We start from the raw sequence: 27,404 nt of genomic DNA, 5'->3' as shown, positions 1-27,404 counted from the left end.
GTACAATGAGGCACGAGCGGAGGCAAAGTCAAAATACAAGCAAGGGTTAAAGGCAGGCAGCAAGTGGTCAATAGTCAGTTAAACGAGAATAGGGTCTGGTACACAAAGGGTCAAAACACAGAGAACGCTTCAGTATAGGAATCTAACTTCAACTGATACTTCAGCCAAGGATACTGGGACTGAAGCGTCTAAATACGTTCAAATTTGGCACCAAAATGACATCAGCATTTGAAACGTGTTGCTATGGCAACATTGGAGCATGTCCTACGTACAGATTGATTCTGCCGGCAGCTAGAGAGAGACGCGTCTCCCTGGCGTGTAGCTGGAAAGGCCCTGCTTGCTGCCGTGTCAGTAAGCCGGGAAGGAGCATAGACGACACGAGGCAGCGTTTCAGCGTGGGAACGCTGGCGGGGGTAAGTACTTGATTTATGACAGGTATCAATTGAGAGCTCAGGGTCTGAAGATGTTATGATCCAAAAGGCGACGTGATCCAATGTTGGGACCCTGAGCGGCAGTGTCTTAAACTTCCCCGGGAATACTCCACGTGGAAGCCGGGCCAGAGGTCCATATCCGCGGCTGGGCAAATCCCCGGTCCTAAAGACTGGTAATAAAACCAGGGTTCCCGAATGATCACCTTCTCTTTAACCACCTCCGAGTGTTGCTTACCACAATGTAACCTGAAAAAAAATCCAAGACAAACGTCACACCCGCATATGTCACAAGCCTTTGGTACTCTTACATTCCTGTCCATGCTTGAGTTGGTGTGAATTATTATGATACATGTATGTATACTTGAATGCTTCTACAGTCTGTGTGTGTGCTTTTACTAGTGTGTCTCTAGTGTGCATACCCTATCCTATATTATTAAATAGGTTGCACTTTACCTACTGTATGCTCACGACTTATGGTACTGCCTCACATACTTTGTAACATCTTGGCACATATTTCTGATACAATTGGATGTCCTTTTGTACTGTACTGTTTCTTTTGAAACTTGGGTCCCTATAGTGCGCAACCAGCTCAAGCCAGGGAAAAATGGGGTATAGAGGTGACAGAATGTAGTGGAGGGATTCAAAGGCCAATGAAGGCATTGTCATAAGATAAAGATTAAATTCACCTATCCAGCCAAGCTCAAACAGGTTTAAAACAGATAGGGCTGAATAAATGAACTACAAAAAGAGGAAAGAATAGAACAGAAGGACAAAAAGACCACATAACAGAAAGCAGAGAAAAAATGGCTCCATGCATTTGTTATCTCTAATTAATGAAATAAGCTAAAATAAAAGGGGGCTGATACAGGTGGGAATAAGTCTTTCATTTTAGGCCCGGGAAGCTGAGTGTGCGTAGGGAAGGTTGTGTAAAAAAGCACTTTACAAGGTAAAAGTAGATTTGATTGATTTGATTTATGTTTTATTGAGTAAATAGTTGTCTCAATAAGCTAGAGATATATGATTTTGTTTTCTGGTTGTATTAAAATGCTGCCAACTGAAGATAAAGCAGCCCATCTGAATTCTGATGTATGGTGTCAATCCTAGAAGGCTATGTTAAGAAATTAACCAGGAAAACAGAGATACAAAATTTTTGTTATTTTTGTTACAAGACTTCACACTTATGTTGTTGTGAATTAACATATATTGAAGGATCTGCAACCTTCTAAACAGTAACATCTTCAAACATACAATATTTGGGAACCTGGAAACTGTGGACATGGGTAGAAATTAGCTAAATGATTTTATATATATTATAGAGCATGATTTATGGGTGATAAAATTAAAATCAATATCAAGATAGATCACATGTGAATGCTGTGAAACAGGTTGATAAAACATTGGCTGCAGGTGAAAGAATGTGATACTTCATTTGTATTGTATTGTATTGTATAGTATTGTTACTGCATTAAGAAAAGAAAAACGTGCAGTTTCACGTTTCTCCCATCCTGGATATTTACATGTAATTAGGCGTTAATCTAGCCTTGGTGCAGTATTAATCTAAATTATATTAAAGACAGGAGGCTTCGTATTATGCATAAACCTTCTTTACTGTTAACCTCCAGCAACAAAACAGTTAACAGAGAAACAAGAAAAACAACCAATGGCATGACATGACAAGATAAGACTGGACACATCGAGCCACACAAAGACGTGGCACAAAGACGTGGCTGATCAGGGAAATAAGGATAGGAAACGGTGGCCGAATTAGATTTTGTTCTAAGAAACACGGAGACCGAGACACCCTCGGGTGAAAAAGAAGAGACATCGAAAGCACGAATGTCAGACACCCGTCAGAAAGAGACGAGACACAAAAGAAGTGCCGTTTTAGCAGAAAGCTGGCAAAAGGCCAAATGATTGTTGTCTGGCCAGGCCTCCAAGAAATTGAGAACCTGGGAGACATCCCAGAAGGACTCATAGCGAGCCTTCGGGGGCTTGGAAAGCCGAACACCGCGGAGGAGACGACAGACAGAAGGATCCTTGCCAACGCCCAGGCCCTGTACCAGGACATGAGCTGCCGAAATGGCAGAGCGAAACAAATTAATAGTGCGGTAGGACCAGCCAAGGGAAAACATGTGAGCCAAAAAATTGAGGACCGCAGTTACAGGTGCCGTAAGGGGATCAAGGTGTTGAGCCAAACACCAGCGACTCCAGGTGCCCCAAGCCTGGAGGTAAGATTTTCTGTTGCCAGGAGCCCAGGATACCCAGAGCAAATCTCGAGCTGACTCCGATAATCTTGGCACATGCCAGGATCCCCGGAAACTGACCAAGCCACCAGAATGAAACGACCCTGGAGGATGAAAGGATGAGGATTCCCCTCCGGATCCTGAAGTAAGTCCCAAGTTGAGGCTTGATCCTCGCATGACAGCTCTAGCAGCAATGGGAACCACGGCTGCGTCCTCCACAGGGGGGCTATCAAGAGGATCGAAACACCCTGACGGCTGACGGAATGGAGAGTCCGTAGGATCATGGCGAAGGGGGGAAACGCATAGGCTCCTCGGAGCGGCCACGTCTGCAAGAAGGCGTCCACCGCCGAAGACAGCGATCCGGAAGCCATCTGAAGAGGAGTGGACCCCGACAAAGGTGGAGAGAGTGGAAAATGCTCGGGAGGAGATGCCAATCGCTCACATACCTCCAGTGCCGGGAGAACCAGTCTGCCACAAGATTTTCCTTGCCGGGCAGGTATTCCACTTGGATGGACAAGTGATTGTCCAGGCAGTACTGGTAGAGCCACATCCCCGCAAACAGCCCCCCAACCACACAGGCTTGCGTCTGAGTCTAAGACAAAATCTGGGCTTGACCCAAAAATGGCACGCAGAGAGAAGGCCTATAACCCTGGCAAGGTTTTGGAGAAAGACCAGACCACAACAAAGGAGTTTGCGAATCTCTTTCTTTATGACCACAACATTCTCGCGAGGCAGCCTGAGGACCGACGCCACTGAAGCCACTGAGAAACCGAGGAATTGGATGTTTTGCATCGGGACCAAAACCGACTTGGCCTCATTGATAACGAAACCCAAGTCCTGAAGAAGATGAACAGTGAGGTAAGTATCGCGCCGGAGAGACTCGACATCCTGAGCCATGAGGAGGATGTCGTCTAGGTAAATGATGGAACGGATACTGCGCGCCCGAAAGAACTCCATGAGCGGATTCATAAGTTTGGTGAAGCACCATCTAGCGGAGCTGAGGCCGAAAGGGAGGCAAGTAAATTGCCAGAGGTGGCCCTGCCAGCGAAATTGCAGAAACTCCCGATCGTCGCGATGAACGGGAACCGTGAGGTATGCGTCCCTGAGGTTGAGGCGCGAGAATCAATCGTTCTCTCTGAGCAGGTCGCGGAGGAGATGGATACCCTCCATCTTGAAATGTCGGTACACGGCGTACCGATTGAGCGCACGTAGGTTGATGACAGGACGGAACTCCCCCGATTTCTTGCACACCAAGATATTGCTGAGAAAACGAGGAGGGGAGTTCACCCTTTCTATGGCGCCCTTCTCTAACAGGGAAGAGAGCTCGGAATAGACTAGGGGCGCTGCGTCGCGGGACAACCGGGGGAGCGGGGGGGGGGTGTTGACGAGGAGGAAACTCCAGACGGAAGAAAAAATGGGCGAGACGACCTGTGACAGAAATATGGGGACAAATGGGAGAGTCTTACCTGAGGCTGATCTTCCACGGCGGGCCGAATACCCTCTGCCTCTGGTTCTACCTCTAGAGAATAGGAGCGGGAACTGAGACCGGTAGGCGGTGGAGGGGTCTGGAAATCGGGGTCTAGTGCCAAATGAGGCAGATCTGCTGGCGGCACGACCCCTCTGCCAACCAGCTCTGGATCCAAAAGTTTATCTTGCGCCGAGCGTAAGCCAAGTTCAATGCCCTTACGAGGGTCTTTGCCGTTCGTGGTGAGGAACTTAAAAGTCTGGTCAAATTCAGGGGTATTCAGAACCTTATCCCAGACGGTGGGCCGAAGACACTCTGAACGGAGTTGTTGCCGGACCTCTTTATCCAGGTTGCGGCGAAGCCAAAATCTCAGAAACTCTGCTATATGGGCCGAAGGTGTCCACTCAGAGGAGCGAGGGTGGCGCAGGGTTCTGGGATCAAACAGCCGAGGTCAACCGTCACCTCAAAAGGTTGGTCCGGTGCATTGGTTGGGTTGAGTGGGATCTTGGGGGGTTAGGGAGTGAAGTCCTGAGCCCGGGCAGGAGAGGCTACACCTGAGGAGCCTGCGCAGTACTCATCCAGAATCTCATAATCGGTGAGTTCCTCAGTTGGGGAGACCATGGGAAGGACTGAAGTGCCCACTTTCTTCAGCGGTGCTTTGCCCTTTCCTGAAGTGGAGGATGCCTCGTCCTAGGTACGCTTGTGCAAAGCTGCTGTGCCCACGGGAGAAGATGAACCGCTAGCGTCTGAATCCTCAACTCCAGTAGGAGAGATGAGAGGCTAAGCCAGGCGAGAAGATTGGAGCTCCTCGAGGGCGGCAGGGAGAGACGCAGCCAGGGCAGAGTGGAGCCAGGCCTGGACGGTGGCAGGAAGCTGATTCTGGGAATCGTCAGCCATTGCACTCCAAATGTGTCTATATGGAAGAACACAAAATAACGGTAAACGTAAGGCCCTAATACTGGGCAAAACGGGGATCACCCGTACAATCAAAAGTAAAGGGAGGAGGGGGTCACCCCTAAACAACAGGTGTCATGCACCCGGGAGCGTGTCCCAAGAACCCAAGGCCGGGAGAAGAATGGGTTGGTCCTCAGTAAAAACAGGGGTTCACCTGTATGGTGGCAACAGGGGGTTCACCCTGAATAGTAAGCGGCAGGGGTGCAGCCAGGCCAGAAGGGGTTCACCCACAATTTAATCAAGAATGTAGCAGGGGTTCACCCACAGTGAAAAAATCAGGGAATCACCCTAAGTACAATAAGGTACAGCCAAGGAAAAACAAAAATCCTGACTAGCAAGAGAAAAAACCTAAATGGAAAGGAAAAACAACCTAAGGAAAAAGACACCATGAGGCAGACCAGGCCCAACCGTCGACAAAACAGCTCACAGCGCGGTGAGGGCCCACGGGCACGTCACCCGAGCCGAAAAGCGACCCGAGGAAACAGTCCGGAGCAACCACCGCACCGGGGCGACGAAAAAAAACTGCTGCGCGGTAACTGACAAAAGCACTGCGGGAACAAACAAAGATAACCTCCGCGCGGGGACAATGAATCCTCCGCGCGGTGGATTTGTTTTCCTGTACGGAAGACAAATCCACCGCGCGGGAGACAAATCCTGAAATAACGGGTAAGGTATATGAAGTGTAACAACACAATAACAACCCAAAGATACATAAAGGTAAAAAACACAGAAAAAAAAACAGAGACAAATAATGGCTAAGAAAGTTCAATAAAATAGATAAATAAAATAAAATGGACAAGCCAGTAATCGCGAATAAGCAATATATATATGAATTTATATATCCGTATATAATGGAATGTTCTCACCTGGAGGTTAAACACCCCATCACCCATAACTGCTTCTAAATTAACCCTAAACACCCCATCAACCATAACTGTCCCTAAATTAACCCTAAAGACTCCATCAACCATAACTGCCAATAAATTAACCCTAAACACCCCTTTAACCATAACTGTCCTTAAATTAACCCTAAACACCCCATTAACCATAACTGTCCCTAAATTAATCTTAACTCTTCGACATCCATGTGTACTAGATAATGATGACAGTGCTAGGCAGCTGGTACAGGATATAATCTTATGTAAATGGATTGGGAGTACATAAAAAAAGTCATCATACATGGCACACCTGAAGCCACAATTCAGTGTGACTAAGCCTTTTTAATAAAATATGCAGATTGAAAAAGATTAAATAACACAAAACCTCTACTTTTCCACTCACTGATTTCTGGGCCTAGAAAGTTTTATCCTCTGAAGTGACTACAAATTTTATCACACACACCAGGACTGGCCCTGCTACCGACACCTAAACACACACCAGGACTGGCTTTGTCACAAAAACACCCAAACGCACAAACTCCAGTACAGGCTCTGCCACACCGACACCCAAACACACACACACACACACACACACACACACACATACACAAACACCAGGACAGACTCTGCCACACCGATACCCTAACACACACACCAGGACAGGCTCTGCCATACCTACATCTAAACAAACACACATCAAGACAGTCTTTGTTACACTGGCACCTAACAACATATACCAGGACAGGCTCGGCCATACCGACACCCAAACTTTCAAGCTAATTGTGAGGTACAGAGGGTGACAGAAGTACAAGTATAAATACTGTATATTTAGAAATTAGAACTGTATACAATTTACTAAAATTAACCATTCCCATCCCTAGCTGGTCACAGTAATAAACTGTGATCAGTGTTCTTTTACAACATTTTTGCTTTTTTAAATATTGAATTCTGTTTTTTGTTGGTTTTTTTACATTTAAAAGCTTTAACAAATATATTTTAATTTAACCCTTGCAACACCATGCCATTGCTCGGATTGCTCTGATCAGTACATTGTACAGCTCAGATTTCTTTTTACTTTGTGTATGTTGTGGGCATTAGTTATTTAGGTGGGTAAATGGTTGGGATAAGTGTTAGGTTGGGGTTAGAAATATAAATGTATATATTTTTTAAAAAAAAATATTTAGTGTTTTGATTTTGATTTTTGTTATTTCTTTACATTTTTGTGTTCCCCATACCCATAGTGTGGATGAATTTTAGCATCCAATTCAGACACCCAAAAGTTGTACTAATCTGTATTACGGCGTGAATTTTCTACCTTTTTAACCAACAAATTCAACTGATTAGTATATTTTGAGCAGGATACACACAACTGTAGAGATGTGCACCAAAACTTGTTCAGCTGCATCTCTTAGGTGGGCGATAAGGAAGGTGATAAAGCAGCAGCAGCAGTAGAAGTAGTACTACGAACACACTGGCATGTAGGAGCGTCCAGCACCACAGTACAGGAATTTTGCCCAAAATCAGAAAAAAAGAATATAAGGAAGGAGATTGAGCCGCAGAGGCAGGGCTCCTTTTGGTACAGGACTGAGTTTCCTCAATATTAAAAAAAAATAAATTAAAATAATTAATCATCAAAGAATAAGGAGGAAGACTGAGCCACAGCAGCAGAGGCATCACGTGGTGCAGGCAGATCCATGCAGCCAGGAATGGATTTCCTCCTAATATTCAAAAAAATAAGAACTGATTCTATTGGAGTAAGGAAGGAGCTGTAGCAGCAATAGGTGGAACAGGGCATAGGGCAGGCACAAGTAGACAGATACATCCAGTCATATGGTATAAAATGGAATACTTAGAAAAAACAATTGATCCTCCAGAGTAATGAATGAGATTAAGCCGCATAGGCAAGACAGGGCACAGTGCAGACACATATAGTATATATATTCTATATATTCCCCCGATATTAGAAAAGAACAATAATTAACCACCCCAGAGTAAGCAAGAAGATAGAGGAGCAGCAGTAGGGCATGTGATAGAGGACTGCACTTCCCTAATATTTCTCAGAGTAACTGCCAGTTTCCCCTGAAACAAAGCCGCACTGTGGTGTGTACATACATACTAGGACTGATGCGATGTCCCTGTCACGTCCTACCCAGGCTGCGGAGCTGCATATCTCACTGTTGCTTCAGTTTCCTTGTTTTGCTTCGATCCATTCCTGGATTTTATTTTGCTCTGTTCTGATCTTCCATTCCTTGCTTCTGCTTCAGCTCTTTGCTTCATCTCTGTTTCCTTTATAAGGTGTGCCCCTCCTGTGTGTTCTGTTTGTCTCAGTCGGCAGTCTAAAGGTATGTCAGTGCTATGTGTTTGGATTTCATGTTTGGTTTGTTTCGTACCTTTGTCAGCAGGGATTAGCGTTAGGACCCACCGTCATTGGAGTACTTTGGCGTAGTGGTGGGCTAAGCATACTATGGCCATAAGATGTGACGGAATCTCCAATAGTTATCATACAGTCCTAGGCTAGTTTCTGTATTTATGTGTGTCAGTCTGTGATGTACCTGCGGGGTGTCCTGTCTTGTATCCCCGGCAGCGCGGTGTCCTGTCTTGTATCCCCGGCAGCGGGGTGTCCTGTCTTGTATCCCCGGCAGTGGGGTGTCCTGCCTTGTTCCCTGTCCTTTGTTGTGCCTTGTATCATGTATATCTTGTCTAGTAATGTTTATTCCTTGTCTGGTTCACTGTAGTGCCCTGTAACATATATATCTTGTCTGGTTATGTTTCGTGCCTGGTCTCCCTGTCCCTTGCTTGTTATGTTGTCTGCTATATTTCTCTGCTTAGCTTCCATACTCACAGCCTGCAGCATCCCGCACATGAGTCTTGTGTGATGTCTCATGCCTGTTCCAGGGTGCCTTCAGGATTTGACTTTGTTCTGGACTACATCCGCTGCTATATCAGGGCACTGGTGTTTGGCTGCACATCCCTAGATACTCAACACCTGGGTGAGTGTGGTCGCCCTGCAACCAGGCCCTGTTCAACTCCACTACTGCACCGTAACTCCTGCACACAATCTTTGGGCGCGCTGGGTTCTTTTAGTCATCTGTTTGGACCCAGTCCTTTACAGTCCCAACACCTTTCCCTAACTCAGTTCCTTGCAGTGTGGCCATCTTCCATACTTTCCTATAGCAGAGTACACCAGATGTGGTGGTAGTGGTTGTAGTGTTTTAGTTTTTTTCATGAGGGTGTTAAGGATGGTGGTAATGGTTGTGGAATCAGTGCACGTAGTGGCAACTAGTGGCATAACTATGCTGCTGTTGCTTCTGCAGAGTGGAAGGTACAACACATCTAACGACGACCTCTTCTCTGGCTTAATCAAAATCCAGGTGACATTGTCGATGACCATATCCTTTTCCACTTGTATAAGGTGGAGTAAGACCCACTTCTGCTGCAAGAACTGACCTTCCCTCTTTTTCTTCACTTTCTAACATAGATGTGCAAATATCATCTGACAGTGCTTTCCCAGCTTTACTCTGGGGAGGTAGAAACATTTCAGTGATGGCTGTGCTTGCTTTAATGGTGGCACCAGTAGCAGCACTGCTATTTTTTTTATGGACTTCAACATAAAATACCTTTTAATCTTCAACTTTGATCCCACAAGGCATCAGAACATGACCCCTCTGTAAGTCCTTGATAGTGACTACAATTGTGCCTCAGTTTGGTAGGTAGGGTGGATAATATTTTACCACTACTACAGCCAGGATGTTTGCTAGTACTGCTGCTAGTGCTGCATGCAACTGGTTGTATTTTTGTCCCTAGGCAAGAAGGCTTTAGCCTTCTTGGGACTTGTATACCAGGGGCTTACTGTTGTCTTTGTCCAACCCATGAAATGTAGTTGTCTTGTCCAACCCATGAAATTTTAGTCTTTGTCCATCCCATGAAATGAAAAATCGCTTTGTCTCAAAGACCTTTCCAAGTCAATTGTAGTCGCTGGGGGGACAAGTCAACAGCACTGCCTAATTTGTCACCAATTTTCTGATTATTATCCAACATTTTCAACGTTTTGCTGCCAGTGTAAATGTGTAACTTAAACCAAATGCAGGAACAGTATTTCCTGCATGCATGCACAGTCCAATTCCTAATTTGTCTATACTATAAGTACTATAAGTGTATTGCTAAAGCACAACTTAACAGAAAAAATATTTAAAGCACTGGAAAAAAAATAGCTCTTAAATAAGTCAATTATTACATTAAAAAAGGGGGGGGGGAAACGTTCTGCTGCAGTGTCAGTAAATCAATAAAATGAACTATAATATATTGTACAGCTTCTCCAATTGGGCCCAGATAATTACGATAATTATATATTTTTTCAAAAAATAATCCTTTTATTTCATAAAGCTAAAAGATTATCCATGAATAATTTTAATGCGTCTGTTATTTTGACATAAATATTCACAATTATTAACCTCATATTTAACAGTTGAGATGGCTTCAACTACAACCCCAGTGGTGTTAAATTCACCCTGGGACATTGGGAGTAAACTGTGACTATTTTACAACATATTTGATCAGTAATTATTCAACAAGGGTTTTGTATTAAACCAAGAGCAGGTATATTGGCATAAGTATTTTGGAGGATATTATAAATTGTGATAATATTCACACATTCAGGGATCTTGGCTAAATCTTTAGGGGAACCAAATTACAGAATATACCCTTTATGCCCTCGCCTTCAGAAATGCCTTTTAACCCTCTATATGCCTCTTTGCCTCCTGAAATGCCTTATACCTCCCTATATGCCACTCTGCCCCATAATATGCCTTTTAAGCCCCTAAATGCCAGAGTGGCATATAGGAGTATAAGGCATTTCTGGAGGCAGAGTGGCACATAGGGGGTCAAAAGGCATATCATGGGGCACAGTTGCATATAGAGGGTTAAAAGGCAATATCATGGGGCACAGTGGCATTTAGAGGGTTAAAATGCATATCATGGGACACAGTGGCATATAGGGAGTATAAGGCATTTCTGGGGCAGAGTGGCAAGCCTGGAGGCAGATGTGCATAACTGGAGGGGGGGCAGGTTGGAAAATAAAAGGAAATACAAACAAAACAAATATTTTTCTCAATCATAGCTTTTATAAAAAAAATAGTTTACATAGTATACATGAATTAACATTTACTAGTAAAACTTTTTTCCTATAGGGTCGTCTTATATTCAGGGTTTTTCTTTTTTTCCTAAATAAATCAGATTTTGGGGGGTCCTCCAGCATTAAACATCAATCTCAGCCTCTGCTAAGCTGTCACTGTCTCACACTCCAACCCTTATCAGTGTGTAAAAGCTATTTACAAGTTAAAGTGGCTTCAGCACACTTGTATATCATGCCCCCCAATTTTTTGCTACTTCTATCTGTCATTTATATGCACATTCCTTACCCATTTTACCCCATCAAAGTGCATCAAAACAGGTTGTAATAGTGCCAAAAGGGGTTGCAAGGATGGAAAAACATGGTAAACAAATTAATGACTCTTAACAACAGTTTTGCCATTCCTTTTCGTCTGTTTCTTTGGGGATCCCTCCTCATTATCAGAGATACATACGCATGCAAGAAATTGGCAAATTTCTGTAAAAATAAATGTGTACGAATCAGAATGCACATGTCTAGTACAATACATTTCATGGGAAGAATAGCTATTAACAATATAAGAGACCATTTCAAACAACCCCAAAAGAGATTGTGTCTGTTGCTGATTTCTTTAACATTTTTACACAGTTATTGAAAAAATATACTTTTATTCCTCCTGCACTTTAATGTCCCACAGCATTTAATAATTCAACAAGATGATCTCTTTAATGAAAAGCAGTGTGAGAAAGGAAATTAAATGAAAACATGGCAGTAGAGGATGTTTGTACTGTAAGCATCATATAAAAAGAGACATTTTGTCTTTGAAATTTTAACACAGGATCTGTAAGGGTAACGTGATGTAGAAATGAATCAATTGTTGATGATTTCTTCTAAGAGCCTAGATAAAAGATTGTAACAGTGATGGTCTCTTTGTGCAATGGCTCATTGTTTGTACTGCAGTTAGCTGACATTTAATCTCCACTACTGAGAATAAAATACAATACCCTTGGCTAATGAGATCATTATTTTCCTTAAAGCACATGATGTTTTTTTTGACTTTTGCTACAGACAGCATTCAACTATCTTTTATCCATGTTTTAAGAAAGTAATTTTAGACCAAATTAGAAAAGTTTGGATTAATTTGTTCACAATTTATTAATGTAAACATAATAAAAGACAAGCAATATATTGTCTCATTTTTTAAGACTATGTTAAATCTGTTAAGAAGCCTATCACGAATGCTCCAAACAGCACGTGACTTATTTTTGAGGTAAGAGGGTCTAAATCACTATCTGTCTTCACTAGACCAGAAAATAATGATTAAACATCCCAGCTACACACCTCCCACTCTACTATAAAGATAGGTAATGCTGCCACTGAACCAAACCTGGTTAAAGCTCTCAACTCAGGGCGTGTCCGGCTGCTGAGCAAGATGGCCGCATAAATCACGAGAGCTGTGTCCTTCCCTCACAGAAAAGCCAATTTCGCTGGAATCCGAGAACATGAGGCGAAATAAGAGGAATAACCTTGAATCCTCAACACCCAGAGGCAAGCCCAAACTGACTTCAAACTCACCGGCGAGTTCCCTGGCAACAGATGAAGGTGAGGGGAGACAGCCTGGAAGAATTATCCCCGGCCGCATTACAACAGATTTTTTTCTTCGGCGCTATGGCATAATGATTTTGGCACTCTGGTCACAGAGCTAAAGCAGGTGGTGCATTATGCAGTGGCGACCCTGCGAACGGACCTAACTGCGGTTGATCGACGGGAAGTGCTCCACTTCAGCCCAGGGAGGCTAAGACGCTAGATCCCTATTTCCACAACACGTTAAGCCTATGATTCCGGCTGCATATAATTTTTATTTCGAGTGAAATTGCTCTTTAGTGACATGGCTGCTGTAAAGTAATGGGAGGAAATTGAAATTACTAATTAGGGGTGACCCATATTTTCCAGGTTATAAAGCTGCCACCAATATGTTACAGTTTATACTGATAAAAGTTCTGGTTGATATGCAATAATTTTTTCAGGTTCATATCTAGTTGAATGTAGCTCAGTTCTGATGCCGCTGGAACATAGCATATTGTTCTGTGAGGGAGGTCCGAGATACTCTCACTTCACTTTCATTCTATTTGGGATTGTCTTTCCTTTTGTCTTTTCTTTTTTATTTATTGTTCATTACATAGGTTTTGGCATAGCTATATATATATATGTAATTTTGTTTCTCTCTCTTTTGTTGGCCGGGGTCTCTGGGACATTATATTTCCCCCACGCACCACAACGTAGTGGCAGGTACCGAGCCCTTCCACTGTTAGTGATACCGAGTCCCCTACCTTGGCCAATAAGCGTTTCAGGTGTCTTATATTGGTTTACTTATTTTCTTGCTTACCCTCCCACCCCTCCAGCTCTGTCGCATCCAATCCAACTCTTGAAGCCATGTTGCAGCCCCCGCTATAGCGCAATTCCAGCCAATGGGCTTGAATATACTTTCCTTCAATGCAAAAGGGCTTAACCAACCTGAAAAAAGGTCTTGTTTGATCCCAAAAGGTCTCGATAGCGTTTCTACAGGAAACGCATTTTTGTGGCACTGCTTTTCCTTCATGGCTTAACGCAGATTACCCCTTAGGGTTCTTTAGTAATGAAGCCACATCCAAAGAGAAAGGCACTGCCATTTTGTTCTCGAAACATACTCCAATCCAGGCAGTGACTCATATGGCAGATCCTGACAGCAGATATCTGTTTATAAAAGGTAAACTGGAAGGTCAGACCTACACATTTGTTAACATCTACCTACTGAACACCACCCAGCACTCCTGGCTCACTAAACTCTTACCTAAAATACCTCTTTTCAGGAGGGTGTCCTTATACTAAGTGGTGACTTAAATGTGGCCCTAGATGCTAAACTGGACACGTCTGTATCAAGTTAACTTCCCACCACTCCTCCAAACGTTACAAAAAGACCTGGGTCCCCAGCACATATATTGGACGGGTAGGGTAAACGTTATAAAAATGAATGCCCTCCCAGGAATTCTCTATCTCTTACAGACTATCCCGATAAAAAATGGGCCCAGATTGACGATGGCTTTGTTGGTTAAACCCAAATCACAGGGCGGCTTGGGACTTCTTTGTATCTACACATATTATTGGGCTTGCTATCTCCTGAGAGTGCTGGAGTGGACCCACAAATCTACACAAATTATGGAAAGGGCTTGAGATGCATTCAATTGCCACACCACTAAGTAGCCTACCCTGGCTATGAACACATGATGCCAGAGCCATGATGAACATCTACTGGTGTCATCAACTATAGCGGTGGTTCATGCAACATACAGAAAGTGGGGCGTGTCATTATATCTGTTCCAACTCACACCATTACGCCACAATCCAGACTCCCCCCAGGGCAAAATAAAGGAAACTTTCTTGGCACCTCTACAGATGGCCCCCTTACGCTCAACAACTTGGTAACAGGAAAAACACTAAACTCATTAAATACCATCATAATTGCCACTTGCCTCACCATTCTCCACACCTTCCAGTACCACCAACTCATTTTTTTCGGAAACTCACACAAAAACATAATCTCACAAGACAATTAATTCCATTTGAAAATGTTTCTATGGGGGAAGACATTCCACCCCACAGGATCTCGCTGCTCTGTAGGCTCCTTACTACCGAAACTTTATTGCAGCTTTATTGTAGCTTTGAGAGAATATGAGAGAATAACCACAATAGAGGTGTACTTATATACTTCTTTATTTATTTAATATTTTTACATTTATCTATTTATTTATTTTTGTTGGAATTCATGGGTTCAATGTCGGCACCTACACATGATTAAGCCTTATACACTGATGGGGCAAAGAGTACAAGAATCTTTTTCATGCACAAGTTGTAAACATTGATTGTTTTTGAATGTTTGTGTGTGTTTTGACGGCAAGATGGGCTCTTGGATGGAAAGGAAGGGATGCTAATTAACCTACATGGCACTTAGACTGGTGTCCATCAATTGCCAAGGATTAAACTCCCCATACAAAAGAGCTTTTTTATATGATATGTTGATTTGAGAACAAATAGACATATGTTTTTCACAGGAAACACACTGGGAAAAAAGGAAACCCCGACCCGTTGGACATTATAAGCAATATCCCACTGTTTTTGTGTCCAGTTTAGACTATAAGAAAAAGAGAGGAGTCGCAATTTTGTAAGTGATAAAATTAAATTTGAAGAGCTACACTTTGAGTGTGACCATGAAGGTAGACACGTGATTCTTTTATGCAAACCGAACAACGTGATCTACACGCTCTTTAATATATATGGCCCAAACGTGTCCACTGTTAAATATCCAGAGAAAATCTTCGATAGGGTTCAAGAAATTTCAAAAGGCTTCCTTGTGATTGGGGGAGATATGAATTGTATGGAGAACGCACAATCCATCTGTGAAAGACTTCACATTTTTCTCTTCTGCACATCTATCCTATTCCAGAATTGACATGTTTCTGTCAGATAGTAAATTTACAATTCTGCAACTATTGGAAATTTGACATGGTCCGATCAGGCTCCAGTCTTCATAGAAATCAAAAATAAGGAGGAATTTAAAATAAAATCTAATTGGAGAATTAATCTCTATTATTATCTCCAACATTTAAGGAAAAACTTAATTAATTTGGCTAAAAGTTTCATAGAAATTAATGATAATGGGACAGTCTCGGATGCCACATTATGGTGTGCCTTTAAATGCACTAAGCGGGATTTCATTATAAAACAAGGCGCAAACATCAAGAAATCAAAGAGAATGATTCCTTCAGATCTTTATATTAAATTGGCACAACTGGAAACCAGTAATAAGCTAAAACACTAACTTTGATATCTAGAGAGATAAAAGCAACTCAACTCAAGATTAAAGAAAAAGTGTTAGAGAAGGCCAATAGATGCCTATTAACATTAAAAGAAGACTGGTACTACAGTATTAATAGAGCCAGTAAAAATCTAACAAATACAATTAAAAGTAGGACTAGCAAAAATAAAATTAATAAAATCATCTTAAATGGCAAGCTCTATCTAACTCCAAAACAAATTAGCAAGGCTTTTAGGGTATACTATAATGAATTGTATAACTTAACAGACAAAACAAAAGATAAACTACAGATAAGTTATTTTCTTGATAAGATGCATGTACCTCAACTCTCTAGTGTGAAGTTGGCCAATTTAAATGCACCTATTCAACTTTCTGAAATAAGAAACATTATACGTAATTTACGGAAATCTAAAGGCCCTCGTCCAGATGCTCCCTTTTATTTTATTAGATTCAGTTGTCTCTGCACTTGAGAATTTTAGAGAAATCCCATTCAAGAAAAAATTTCCAACTGAAATGCTACAAGCCACGATAACTCCTATTCCTAAAAAAGGGAAAAAAAGGTAAGGTTACAAATTATTGACCCATATCTTTAATAAATCTAGATATAAAAAATGTCTCTAACATTCTAGCCGAAAGATTAAGTGGAGTAATGCGGGATTTAGTACACTCGGACCAAACCGGGTTTCTTATAGGCAGGAACGGCGAGGATAATAATCGCAGAATTTTAAATCTTATTCAAGAATTACATATTACAAAAACTCCTGCCGTTTTGATTGGGTAAACTGGTCGTTCCTGGAAGAAACCTTAAAGATCTTTGGTCAAAGAGTGGACAATTTTTAGATAATACACTGGCCCTATACAAAAACCACAAGCTAAAATATCAGGATTAAGCTTAGACTCCAATATTTTTAACATTAACAATAGCACAAGACAAGGGTGCCCATTGGCTCCTTTGTTGTACGCCCTTTCAATTGAACCGCTTGCGGCCATAATACGCCAATCCACTAAAATTAAGGGAATAATAACTGGTCAATAAGAACACAAAACTTCACTGTACGCGGACGATATTCTTCTCAAACTAACTTCACCTGAAACAAAAAACGCTAATTATTGACTTTAATATGGATATTTCCCACATCAAAGACATGAAAGCTAAGGTAGCATTCCCTTGGGGCAGAACTTTGATTATTTAGGTATAATAATCTTCAAAGATATAATCAATAAAAATTATATTCTCCTCCTTGACTCTCTGAAAACTCAATTTGCAGAATGGAAACGACTGGAGATTTCTTGGTTTGGCAGTTTAAATACATTAAAAGCATATGTTCTACCCAAACTAATTTACTTATTTAGAACTATTCCACTCTCAGTTCCTTTAAAGATTTTAAATTTGTATGGTTGAGTAAGACACCAAGACATTCACGTTCCATATTAACTAAAAATGTCTCTCGGGATGGACTTAATTTTCCTAATGTACAAAATTTATATAAAATTTGTATGTTTGGGCATTTTTTAGCTTGGGATGTTAAACAAGACCTAGATTTAGGCTGGTACAATTACGGGGGATGGAAATGTTATAATTTTCATCCATTTCAATTTTATTGGCTTAATCCAAAAGGTATAAGTGAGTTATAGATATCTAACCCATTGATATAAAACATCTTGAATAATATGTTCAGCTATAGGAAAAAAAATGGTTCTAATGAATCATGGTCATTTCATACACCTGTAGAAACGCAATTACTAATTGAAGATATTGATTTAAAGCCTTGGCACTCCTATGGGATTACTAAAATAGCAGGTATTTGGTCCCCTTCGGAACTATATTCTTTCAGTGAATTGCAAGTCAAATTTACTCTCCCAAGGTAATTTTTCATATTTAAGAATTAAATCTAACCCCATAAATCCATTGACTACTTTACATAGATTCTTAGACACTTCAAGAAAAACTTAATCTCTAGAGTTGGAAAAATGTTAGAACAGGAGCTCATCCCAGAGAAATCCAATACTATTTTGAAATGGGAAATATAATTAGGAATCTCTTATTCCGTTAAAGTTTGGCATGCTGCCTGGAGTAATTTAAGGAAAGCTATTCATTGCATAAACTTTCATGAGCATGGTACTATGTTCCAATTACCCTACATAAAATGTTTAGCTCTACCTCTAATAAATGCTGGAGATGTAATTTAGAATTGGGATCTTTGGCCCATATCTGGTGGAATTGTGATAAATTGTCTAACTTAAAACTTGAAATTATGAAAAATGTTAGTGATTTTAAAAAAAATTCACTTAACTAATACAATAAATAATAATAATAAAACAATAAAGTGAGCTAAGTGATGTCATTATGGCATTAATAACATGTTCAAGAGGTCCCTACGAGGACCTCTAACCATACTGCACTGATAAAAAAATAAAAATAAAAAAATTTAAATTAATTAAAAAAAATATATATAAAAAAGACAATAATAATTAAAAACCCTTATATCCCATTGCCCTAACACAACATCTAAAAAGTATAACCCTCCTGCCCCCTTTCACAACCCCCAAACCCGTTAAGCCATAAGCATAAAAATTCTACAAATAATGTACACCTTATAGTATTTTCTCTATAAGTGCTGGGAAAGTATGGAAAATCTACATAAATTAGGTATTTATGAAATCAGGACACCTGAATTGATAAACTTGGAGGGGATTTTCCATCACTTTACCTAATTTTGTGAGGATTCAGGGGGAAAATATATAAAAAGAATAGGTGTTTTTTCCTCTTTTTTGCTAGTTTTTACAAAATTTCTCATCCTAAATTTTCAGCTAATCATTTAACTATGGTATCAAGAGAAATCTCTATCTCTCCTTGAAAAAACAATATATAGTTTACATGGGTACACTATTTGCAGGAAAAGAGAATAATCACTGAACCGACATACCGCAAAAATGGCAAAATTGCTCCAGGACTTGAGGTACCAAAAACCCCTGGGATTTAAGGGGTTAATTTTCCATTGTTTTTTCCCCCTTGTTTACTGAAAAAATAATACATTTCAATAAACATTGATTTAAAACAAAACAGCTCTCAACTCACAATTAAACTACTGTCCCCAAGTAGCTTATGAAAGATACCCAAACATGCATATCAGTCAAGCATCTAGGCAAGATACGGATTATTAAATAAGTCTCTTCAAGGAAAACTTCTTCAGGGACTTAAAAAATGAATGATTTATTATGAAAGAAAAAATATTCACAGTACATAGAAAAACAGATATTAACAATTTAGTTACACCAAACAGATAAAAATAAAAGGGAGAACAATTAATAAAAATCCTACTTACAGAAGTACTTGATTCTATTCCTGGGGGAGCAACCGGCAAGAGAAATGGCGACTTATTGCAAAATTGGATCTTGGCCACCAAAATAAGCACACCCTAATTTTATGTCAAGAAAGGAGGCTTCATATTTGCATCATCTCCTTTACGCAAAACCTCCAGCAGCAAAGAAATGGTTAACATGAGAAAAACAACTAACCAATCAGGAATACAGAGACCATAAGAAACCCTACAAAACTCTCTACTTCCTCTTCTTTGCTGCCGACCTCCAGGTGAGCACCCTCTTTTCTAGTATGCTACACACACGTGGCTTAATTTGATTTTCTTTCTATATCTCTATTATTGTTTTTTTTTCTTCCTAATTTCTCTTTGTCATGTATGCTATTGTCATCTTTTGTTCAATTGTGTTTTGGTTACTGTTGTTTTCATTATTTTATTACCTGCCCCTCGTCTGCTGTGGGCGGGTGACGAAGCAGTTTTGCCGGCCTCACATTTAAAACGCGTCCAGCAGCTGTCTCGCCTCCGGCAGTGGGCGGACGTGTATAACCTTTGTCCGCTCGGGGCGCATGCGGCTTCTTCTGCCACTGGAGCGTGTTATACGTAGTAGACGGGGATTGGTGCCCCAGTGCTACTCTGCTTTCCTCTGCTGTCAGAACGGTCCATTGTTGCTTTGGGCCGCGTACCCCCTCTGTTTCTCCTTGAGGGTGAACCCCACTGTGCTTCTGTGAGGATGACTCCCTCTGTTCCTCCTAGGGGTGAGCCCCCTTTTTTTTTACACACAATTTTTTTCTTTAACCTCCAATGTTACATGCATACTTAACAGCGCAACCTCACACAAATTAGGTACAGCTGGCAGGGAGGGAGAACCTGTAACAGCAGCTAACTGTGACCTCCCAACATTGGGAAAGGGGTCAGCTGTAGCTGCCCCAGTATCACCAAGCCTACCCAGTAATTCTTTGAGGAACCTTGCCAGGTCAGCCCCAGAACCCTCCCTCTCATTCTGTGAGTCCCTTAATCCCCCAATCTCCGTGCCCCTGGCCCAAGCACTCACCGTCGACTCTTACAGCAGGAGGAATTCTGGGGTGCAGATTGTCACATCTGGATGAGGTGGATCTGCTTCCTGAAGTGGTCAACGCTGGAGAGTCCTGTAGCAGCAGGTGGTTCTAAAAGCTGCCGCGGAAGCCCGCCTCCCACCTTCACGAGGAGTCATCGCGCTGACGTCAGTCTCCCGTCGACCAGCAGACATGCGATCACGCTGCTACTGCCGTCTTCGCACAGGGACCGTTGACGCTGCACTCACCGCCTCTCTCCATCGACTGCCTGGTGAGCGGGGGCTTGGCTACGCACACAAGATGGGCCGGCATCGCTCACGGCCCCTGGATCATTTTCTGCAGCGGGGGAAGGTGGACACGCCTCCTGCTGCTGCTCTCCTCCCGTCGGATGTTGCAGACGTCTTCTGGATCGTTCAGGCCTTGGATCCCCGGACACAAGTATCGTTCTTCAACCTCTGCCCCTTAGAGGACTAGGGCTTAAATGGGAAAGAGGTCTGGATCGTCTGGGTTGTCTGGGTTGTCTGCTTCTCCCTTCTGCAGCGTCACTCTGGGCAGAAACTGGTTGGAGGTGATCTGGAGAAGCTTGAGACTTCTCCACAAGCCTCATCAGCGAGGCTTTATCATTATTTGGTAGAAACGCCGCTAGTGCAATTTCTAACTGCTCTAACTGCTCAGACGACATTGGGAAGCTTGCACAGGTAAAACCCTCATTTATTCCTCCCCAATACATTATAGCAACAATGTTGCAACTGTTACCTCCTCTGTCGTCCCGCGGGCAGGGGAGCTGAGACGCAGCCCGGTCCGTTCTGCTGGTAGAGGCGCGCCCCAGCAGAGATCAAGGGATCCTAATGGGGTGCACGTCTCAACGTCATTTATCTTTTTTCCTCCTCCCCCTAATTATTATTTATCTTTTTTTTTCCTCCTCCCCTAATTAGGTGGGTAGGAGGATCCAGGTTGTTAGAGGGATATTTCAACCATCAGTAGGCACTACACCTTTGCCTGAGATAGTGCCTTATAGCCTTCACTAGCGTTCCCTTGCTGTTTTGTTATTTTGGTTCCTGATTATACGGAGCTTTGCTACGTTCATGTGTCCGCTATACGCCTCAGTGCACTGTTGCTGGGCTCTCCATCTCCGCTAGGAGGCGCCTTTCCAATTTCTGCAGTGTGGATCCGCTGCTAGTAACGCAGTCGAGACAGCAACCCACATCCTTTAACAGGACCATGAACTACTGACCCCAGGCAAGGGCCAGCAGTCATGTTCCCCCTTTTGACCGTCCGGGGGGCCCCTTTACAGAAAAATTATTTTAAACATCATTCTTGATATTACTTCATGTATTTAAGCTTTCTCCTGGGCTGGATTTAGGGGGTACTGCATCCAACAAGGAAGATAAATATCCTCTTTCAATTTTACCTGTAGCGGTGCAACTTTTAGCCATCTCGTATCAGCTTTTTCAGTTGACTATAGTTTGTCAGATACCTGATTTAAAACATTCATACACGACTCGGTCGTAACTTTCTTGCATCCACCTCTCAGAACTTCATCAGACACTCTCTGCCAAACAATCGTCTTCGATTCTAGACCATGGTCTCTCAGCCAACTCTTATTGTTTCAATTGAACTTTTTCCAAATCAGAGGATCAAGACTGGCAGTTTTTACAGTCATACCGGCTTGTTTTAACATTTTTTTTTAACATCGTTTATGACTCCCTTCCCCTCTCTTTCACGTACTATCCTCATATCTCCAACAATTATATGATAAAAGTCAGAATACTTCTCCCTTCACATAAAACTGGCAGGAGAGAGACTTTTTACACTTTCGAAACAAACGCCAGACAAGAAAAAACACCAGCTAATGCCATGGTCTGGACAATACACACAATTTTCAAAGTCAAACATTCGTCATCACCCATACCAAGAGTGCCCACAAGGTATAGGTATTCGTCTAATAGTTTGCAGAACCCAACTTTATTTAACCAAAGACCCATGACCACTCACCCGGGCTGAAGGTGAGTGATCCCTCCTCGAGGAGGGATGACCACGCAACGACGGGGAAACAAAGTGGAGCAAGAATAAAGCTTCTTACTGTGCTGCAGCTGATTTTGCTTCCCCGTCATCGCGTGGTCATCCCTCCTCGAGGTCCGGATGCTGGGGATGTCACCAGGTCCCAGGTTTCAGCTCCATGTTTTCTGACGGATCTCATGGATATAGGGTGACGCATAGCACATAAGCCTTATCTACACAGTTCATGACCTTATTTGGCAGTGTTTCTACGCTTAGGACATTACTTTTTTTTTTTTTTTACGCAAACATCCTTTAGTTGCCTCAACCACAAATCACCAAAAGACAGTCTCTAACGTACCAATAGATTGACAATAACATGTGAGTTATCTCAGTAGTGAAGATAGAACTGGATGCGGTCTCCTCCACGGGAGAGTACGATGGGGGGAAGTTTATGCCTAGGAAAGCAAAGCTGACATAACTGTATTTCTTTGATTTAATATTCATAACATCTCTATATGTGTATGTATGTATGTTTTTTTTTGTATTTTTGTATTTTGCAAAATAAAAAAAATTCTAAAAAAATAAGTGAGTTATCTACTGAAAGAACATTCTATACAAATATTCTTTCACAGAATACAAAGTAATCTCAAATAGTTTACATATTCATCAGTACACAGTTAGACAAATTGATTTAGAGTCGTGGCAACTTTTAGCCACACGAGCAGCTCAAACAATTTTTAACGGTTACCATAAGACTTAAAATAAAATGAAAAACACAAACACAAACCACTGGTGTAAATAAGAAAATAATACTTACCAAATTAGGAAGCAGCACCCAAATAAGCATTTCTCCAAAATTTTTTAATCTATACCACTTTTCAAATGGGGCACACATCTGTATTGGGAAAGTTTTTTTGGACAGAAAATAGTGTAACTCCATATGGAATAGAGGCTTAGCAGTAGTACAAAAAATAATGCAGTCACATTTCTAAGGACATAAAACCAATCATCGTAAAAAGTCTTTAATCCTTTATAACTGGAAAAATTACAAACACAGCAACAATGGCACAGTATCACTCAATATAGTAGATAAGGTAAAGTTTTGCACTTACAACAAATGACATGTGAGAAAGCATGTAGAAAATAGTCAGCACAAAACCAGGAACAGGGACAGTCCACCGTCCAACAGTAGGAACTTCCCAGTATATCCCTCTCTTTCTAAGCGTGTTTCACCAAACAACCGGCTTCCTCGGGAGATAAATTAGGATTTTCTATGTAACTTGCCCAAAATTTTAGTACAGATCACAGTCCTTATAAACTCAGCAGATCAAGAGTGATTTGATTTTGGAGTGTCCATATACTTCCTTATAAGTAGTAATCCCCTCCACTCAATATGGTCACATGACCACCAATGAGATGGAATTTCCATTTTTAAGTAAATTCACCTGACACAAATAAATAATTTATTTACATGTATGCAAAAGGTGCATTATACATTACATTTAGTAATGATGTCTCCTCTCCACAAGGGAGGTATGTGAGGTGATCTCTCTGTCCGCCGGACCTCTGGCGTTCAGAAAAGGAATCGCCAATTTGTGAATACGAGCAGAGAGAAGATAACCTACACAACTTGCTTCGACTGACCCGGACGTGTTTCAGATCAAGACAGCCTTTAGACAAAACTCGGGTAAGAGGTGCAGTAGCCAGATCACCACTCATGACAGCTGTAATGGGACTTGTCAGCATGAGGTTGTGATACTGGCTTTATACTTGAAGCTTGGGGAAGCACAAGAAATACCAATAACAAAAGTTATGGTGGGTAAAGGTGATGGGTAAATGGGGTAGTAGAAGCATTATTAAACACTCATCTACAGACACCAGACAAGCCAGAAAGCTTGTTTTTTCCCCTCAGAAATCTCATGGTGCTGCCACAACCACAAGGGATTCTGGGTAGGCGCATGCAAATTAGGTCAACAAGTATCACCTTTTGCCTCTATATCCACTTTGTACATGGATCCCTTGAAAGTAAGTGCCTGCTGTACAAGACATCCTTTAGACAAAACTCGGGTAAGAGGCGCAGTAGCCAGATCACCACTCTATAAAAATAGTATTATGCTTATGTAGAAAAGCATACAAAAATATGTATTAAAGAAAATAGATTAAAGAAAATCCATGAGAAAATGGTAAATTATGAAAAATATGAGAAAAAATGAATAAAACAATAAAAATAAATATAATAATAATAAAAATAAAATGATGAATATAATAAAAAAATAATAAATGTCATGAAAATAAAAGACTATGAAGAAAATTGTACAAATAAAAATATAATAAATAAATAAAAATGTTATTTTGATCTTCTATAAAAAGGAGAAAAAAACAATAGTATGAGCCATTATAAATGTATCCATTATTACCACTACCAGCAAACAATAGCTACATGCCTTATTTTGGAACTCAATAATTTACATAAATGCTAGAATATCTAGATCGGTGTTGAGACCTCCCTTTTCATGGGATTTGAACTTGGAAACCCACTCTGTCTCCTTTCTAGATAGGGATTGAACATTTTCATCACCCTTCCAATGTGGTGTGACCATGTCAATCCCAATTACCGTAAATGACATAATGAGTTATATTGCTGGCAACCATTGCAACACTATGTTTTTTACTATTATTTCTAATTCCGCCTATATGTTCCAATGCTCTTTCTCTGAGTGCACGTGTGGTCCTCCCAATATATTGGGTCCCACATGTGCACCGTACCAGATATACCGTATTTTCCGGCGTATAAGACGACTGGGCGTATAAGACGACCCCCAACTTTTCCAGTTAAATATAGAGTTTGGGCTATACTCGCCGTATAAGACTACCCCTCTGCCCCATATATAACAACCAGCCAATCACGACAAGCGATATACCTTACCAGTGATTGGCTGGTTGTGGTATACAAAGCCTGCTTGGATTGGGTGGGTCAGCTCTCCCTAACATATGCCTGTCCACACACACGTATAGACATACACTGCCCTGACAAACCCCTTCCTTTACACACATATACACGTACACACCAGCTTACAAACACACATATACACATACACTGCTTCGTGGGGAATCGTGATTCTCCAGTCCGGCTAAGTTTGAGCACTCGGCGTATAAGACGACGCCCGACTTTTGAGAAGATTTTCATGGGTTGAAAAGTCATTTTAAATGCCGGAAAATACGGTATTACCTTTGTAGAACTGCAATGTATGAATTTTATAATCTCATATGTGATGCCTGTTTTAACACGTGAAATTTACATTTTTTTCCATCTGAAATTTACAGGATTTACAAAGTTTACATTTACCACATTTATTATATGCTATGCATCTATTGCCAAGAAAGTTTAATGTTCCATTTTCCATCTTAGGAAGTATACTGTTAGCCAATATTTGTTTTAGGTTATCAGATTTTTTTATGAATTAATTGGGGATGGGTCGGTATTTGTTTTCCCAAAACATCATCTCTTTTGAGAATTGGCCAGCACGTTTAATTTAAGGTGCTTTGTTATAATTATATTGTAAGGACTTACCTGCCTCTCCGGTCCCGCGCCGTGGCCAGTCCCGCGACGCTTCCTCCTCGGCTGGCTTCCCGGGTAGCAGTGGTACTCGCTGTCCGGGAAGCCGGCCATATATATATATATACTAAATATTTACTAAATATATATTTAGTAAAAATTGAAAAACTAAAGTCTCTCTCCATGTTTTTTGGTTTATTTGACAAAAGATCATCCCTTTTCATTACACAGACTTGTTCGAAACTTTCTTGTAATAACTCTTGTGAGTAATTATGTTGCCAAAATATATCAGTTAGAATCTCATTCTGTTTACGGAAATCTGTATCCCAAGTACAATACGCATCAGTTGGTCCTTAGGGATGGTGTGGAGCCATGTAGGATGGTGACAACTAGAAAACTCGAAAAAAACTATTAACATCTGTGGGTTTCAAAAACGTGAGTGAATTTATATTACCATTTTCTATAAACAAAGTGAGGTCAAAAAAATCAACACATACTCAGAAGTGTTACACATAAGGGACCCTATTCCTCTTATAATAGGTCTGTTAGGAGGCCTCTTAAGACACTTATGCAAAAGAAAGGGGGTGGGTGTAATAATGAGCCGTGTGTATTATCTAGAAGAATATAATAGAATCCTGGGTGATTCTGCCACGTATAAGAAATTGACAAAAGAGGAAAGCAAGACAAGATCTTATCCCCTGCATAATATAACTATTTAAATCGAATGCCCCCAAAAGTGGCAAATTTCTATTTCTTGCAAAAGAGAGGTCTCCAGGCAGACCTATTATAGGAGGAATAGGGTCCCTTAGGTGTAACACTTCTGAGTACGTAGATTCTTTTCTACAGTGATATGTTTCCAAGGCACATTCTTATATACCTGATAGGGTCATATTGGTAATGTTTTGAAGGAAATACGGTGGTCTGAGGGGATGTTGTGGGCCACGGTGGATGTGACCTCATTATATACTGTTATAGCACATCAAAAAGGGATTAAGGCAGTTAAGCACCTCAAATTAAACGTGCATTAGAGAAGTGCTGGCCAATTTGGGAAAACCATTCCCAATTACTTTATAAAAAAAAATTGATAACCTAAAAAAAAATATTGTCCCCCTGTATACTTTCTTAGGAAGATAATGGAACATCTACATTAATCTTTCTTGGCAATAGAGGTACAGGATATAATAAATGTGGTAAATGTAAATTCTGTAAATTTCAGCCAAAAAACCCTGTCAAAACAGACATTACATATGAGATTAGAAAATTCATGCATTGTAGTTCTACAAACACAATATACCTGGGAGGACCACACGTGCACTCAAAGTAAGAGCATCGGAACATATAGGCGGAATTAGAAGCAATAGTAAAAAACATAGTGTTCCAAAGCATTGCAATGGTTACTAGCAATTTTCCTTTGAGTCATTTATGGTAATTGTGATTGACATGGTCACACCATATTGGAGGGGTGATGACAATGTTCAATCTAGAAAGAGAGAGTGGATTTTTAATTTCAAATCCCATGAAAAGGGAGGTCAACATAGATCTAGA

This window comes from Spea bombifrons, chromosome 3, assembly GCF_027358695.1.
Source record: "Spea bombifrons isolate aSpeBom1 chromosome 3, aSpeBom1.2.pri, whole genome shotgun sequence".
Classification (NCBI taxonomy): Eukaryota; Metazoa; Chordata; class Amphibia; order Anura; family Pelobatidae; genus Spea; species Spea bombifrons.
This window is presented reverse-complemented; position numbering follows the sequence as displayed.